Source organism: Panthera uncia, chromosome E1 (genome assembly GCF_023721935.1).
Source record: "Panthera uncia isolate 11264 chromosome E1, Puncia_PCG_1.0, whole genome shotgun sequence".
Lineage (NCBI taxonomy): Eukaryota > Metazoa > Chordata > Mammalia > Carnivora > Felidae > Panthera > Panthera uncia.
Window position 1 is genome coordinate 7,871,584 of NC_064814.1, and position 4,098 is coordinate 7,875,681.

Below are 4,098 nucleotides of genomic sequence, written 5' to 3' on the forward strand. Positions count from 1 at the left end.
TGCTAAACTGATTTAATAGGATTCTTGCTGAAGGCAGGCTAGGGATTGATCAGATAGGAAGAGTAAGGATTCTGTCTAAGCTGATTTAAGATTTTTGTTGAAACCGGACTTGAAAGAGGACCTCAACTACCTCCATTTTGACCTCAGTCTGTACTTTCTAATGAAAGTTTTCTTTTTCCTGCTTATCTCTTAATTCAGGCAAAAGAACCCGCAGGCAAATCATCGTGATGGGAACCAAAACTACCCCCTCAAGCAACAACGACTGCCCTGAGCCAGCAAGACCCCAAGTGACCTCAAGACAACAATGACCTGGGGCGCCTGGGTGGCGCAGTCGGTTAAGCGTCCGACTTCAGCCAGGTCACGATCTCGCGGTCCGTGAGTTCAAGCCCCGCGTCAGGCTCTGGGCTGATGGCTCAGAGCCTGGAGTCTGTTTCCGATTCTGTGTCTCCCTCTCTCTCTGACCCTCCCCCGTTCATGCTCTGTCTCTCTCTGTCCCAAAAATAAAAAAAAAAAAAAAAAAAAAAAAAAAAAGACAACAATGACCTGACCTTAGCTTTCCACCTGCGGTACTCTCTGACCTCTGTCCCACATTTTCCTTACAAAACCCAGAAGTATTTTCGACACTTTGGAGGTTGTATTTCAGAGGGTCCACTGTCTTCCTGGTGTCGCCCTTCCCTGAAATAAATTCCTTCCTTGTTCCACCACCTGTCTTTGCATTTTGTCAGCGGTGAGTGGCTGAACCTGGTCTGTTTGCCCCCACCCCCACCCCCTCACCCCCTCACCCAGAGCCAGGTGCCCTGGCACCCCTGCACCCCAGCTGTGGACTTGGCAAAGGCAGACTTAGAAGCCCAAGGTTGAAGCCTAGTCAAGAGGGCTCAGAGGAGCCCAACCAAAGTTTGGTCAAAGAGTCTTGGTCAAAGGTGACATTTGATTTATTTTGAATAACAAGCTTGGCCCGCAGGGAAAGGGATGGAGGAGAAACGACGTGGAGAGAGGGAATAGTCCTCCCCAGTAGTGCTCTCCAGTAGGATTCTCCGCAGCGAAGGCAGTGCTCAGTAACTGTGCTGACCGCATGTAGCTGTCGAGCACTTAAAATGTGGCTAGTGCACCGGGGAACTGGGTTTTCTATGGAGTATTTACTTATTTATTTGGAGAAAATCAAATTTAATAGCATATGCAGGTACGTATGGGGAACCCACACAGACATGGAAATTCCCTATGAAATTGAAATTTAAATAGATATGTGTCAGCACTGTCCTGGCTGGTGCAAAGCTACAGTATCTGGGCGACAGGGGTGTGGACTATGGGAAGGAGAGGCAGGAGGCAGCCTACAAGATGTCCAAGCAGTGGCTCATTTTTACCCCTGCGCTTGCTCCAGCCCTGCCCAGCGCTATCCCGTGGCAATGACTCTGGCGTTTAGACTCTCCACTCCCTGGAAAAAGACAGAGGAATTTTATCCCTTGAAGCTCGCCGTCTCTGTAACCACCTGAGACTCTGCAATTGGATGCCTTACAGAGTACAGAGTTTCTTTTTTAATTTTAACTTTATTTTTTAAAATTTACATCCAAATTAGTCAGCATATAGTGCAACAATGATTTCAGGAGTAGATTCCTTAGTGCCCCTTCCCCATTTAGCCCATCCCCCCTCCCACAACCCCTCCAGCAACCCTCAGTTTGTTCTCCATATTTATGAGTCTCTTCTGTTTTGTCCCCCTCCCTGTTTTTATATGATTTTTGCTTCCCTTCCCTTATGTTCATCTGTTTTGTCTCTTAAAGCCCTCATAGGAGTGAAGTCATATGATATTTGTCTTTCTCTGACTAATTTCACTTAGCATAATACCCTCCAGTTCCATCCACATAGTTGCAAATGGCAAGATTTCATTCTTTTTGGCTGCCGAGTAATACTCCATTGTATAGATATACCACACCTTCTTTATCCATTCATCCATCGATGGACATTTGGGCTCTTTCCATACTTTGGCTATCGTTGATAGTGCTGCTATAAACATGGGGGTGCGTGTGTCCCTTCGAAACAGCACCTGTATCCCGTGGATAAGTGCCTAGTAGTGCAATTGCTGGGTCGTAGGGTAGTTCTCTTTTTAGTTTTTTGAGGAACCTCCATACTGTTTTCCAGAGTGGCTGCACCAGCTTGCATTCCCAAGTACAGAGAGTTTCTATGCCCGGCTTTGAGAAAGAGAAGAATTGAATAACCAATGGCAAGAAGGAGACTACTAATTAGGTTGGGATACCATTAGGCTTTCAACGAATGCAGGTTGGGTGTGCTGCTTTTTTTTTTTTTTTTTTAAAGTTTATTCATTTTTGAGAGACAGAGAGAGAGAGCATGAGCGAGGAAGGGGCAGAGAGAGAGGGAGACACAGAATCCGAAGCAGGCTCCGGGCTCCAAGCTGTCAGCGCAGAGCCCGACGCGGGGCTCGAACTCACGAACTGCGAGATGATGACCTGAGCCGAAGTTGGACGCTCAACCGACTGAGCCACCCAGGCACCCCAGGTGTGCTGTTTTATAAACTTTTGGAGAAACAGGAGCCAGGTATGCCTCACATTAACCCTGTGTTTCTAGAATGTGTGGGCAAACCAAATCACCTATTGAACATTTCAGGGGATATTATATGGTCCCTGTAAGAATTTGGGAGGCATATCTTTGTTTTAAAAAGTTACATTAAATAAACTAAAAAGAAAGAGACATTTCATAATCCTACACATATTTTCAAGACTGTTGTCTGTAGAGAAAAATCTCTCTGTTGGACACCCTTCCCTGAATTAGCCAATTTGAACTGATTCTATGGGAAGTATTTTACAACTCCGTAAATTGTAGGTAACTGATTGGCAAGGAATTTCTGTCTGATCTGATAGAGGTTGGACTATTTTGCCTCCTTTCCTTGTGGAAGAAAAAGCAGTTTCGCGTCCATTTGCAATTTCTTTCAACGTTCTTTTTTATCAGACAAATTGTGCCGCTTTTTTGGAACCAGCTGAATCATCTGACTGACTGGCTCCCTGCTGAGTTACATAAAATCTTTAACATGCGTTCATTTTTATATCCGTAGGAGAGTCATGCTTTTCCTTTCCTTAGAAAGTTCTCTTAACATTTCTTTCAGTTTTTTATGCATACAAATGCACGTTTGACACGATTATAGTCATAGCCTTTGCAATTTTTTGTTGCTGTTGCTTACTACTGTTGGGTTAAACACCATTTAAAAAAAATTTTTTTTTAATGTTTATTTATTTTTGAGGGAGAGAGAGACAGAGTGTGAGCAGGGGAGGGGCAGAGAGAGAGGGAGATACAGAATCAGAGGCAGGCTCCAGGCTCCGAGCTGTCAGCACAGAGCCCAATGTGGGGCTCGAACTCACAAGCTGTGAGAGATCATGATCTGAGCTGAAGTCAGATGTTCAACCGACTGAGCCACCCAGGCGCCCCCAAACACCGTTTTATATTGCTATAAACCATATGCTTATTGGTTTCCTTTTTGTTGTAATAAGTGATTCTACCATAATTTACTTCACCATTCTATACCCATTGAATATTTAAGTCAATCATTAAACAATTTTGTAAAAAGCAAAGATTCAAGGGGCACCTGGGTGGCTCAGTCGGTTAAGTGTCAGGTCACGTTCTCCTGGTCCGTGAGTTTGAGCCCCGCATCAGGCTCTGTGCTGACACCTCGGAGCCTGGAGCCTGCTTCTTATTCTGTGTCCCCCTCTGCCCCTCCTTTGCTCATGCTCTGTGTGTGTGTGTGTGTGTGTGTCTCTCTCTCTCAAAAATAAATACACATTAAAAAAATTTTTTTTTAATTAAAAGATAAATAAAAAGCAAAGATTCTGCGTGAACATAACTGCTTGTCAGTCCCACTACATTTTTCTGGGCCTCGATTTCCTCTTCTAATTCTTTTTTTTTTTTTTAAGTGTATTTTATGTATTTATTTTGAGAGAGAGAGAGGGCAAGCAGAGGAGGGGCAGAGAAAGGGAGAGAGAGAATCTTAAACAGGCTCTGCACTGCCAGCACAGAGCCCGACGTGGGGCTCGATCTCATGAACCGTGAGAGTGTGACCTGAGCCGAAACCAAGAGTCAGATGCTTAACGGACTGAG

General features: G+C 44.7%; 1 long non-coding RNA gene across 1 annotated transcript in view; it reads right to left on the reverse strand.

Moving 5' to 3' along the window:
* Window positions 1–6: 6 nt before the first annotated feature.
* The window catches only part of LOC125926454 (uncharacterized), a 6,456-nt gene continuing 2,364 nt past the window's right edge, over window positions 7–4,098 (reverse strand). Inside the window, exons 2-3 of the long non-coding RNA XR_007459102.1 lie at window positions 544–1,432; window positions 7–309 (exon numbers count right to left, since the gene is read on the reverse strand). This is a non-coding gene — a long non-coding RNA (uncharacterized LOC125926454). The remainder of the gene's footprint in view (window positions 310–543; window positions 1,433–4,098) is intronic.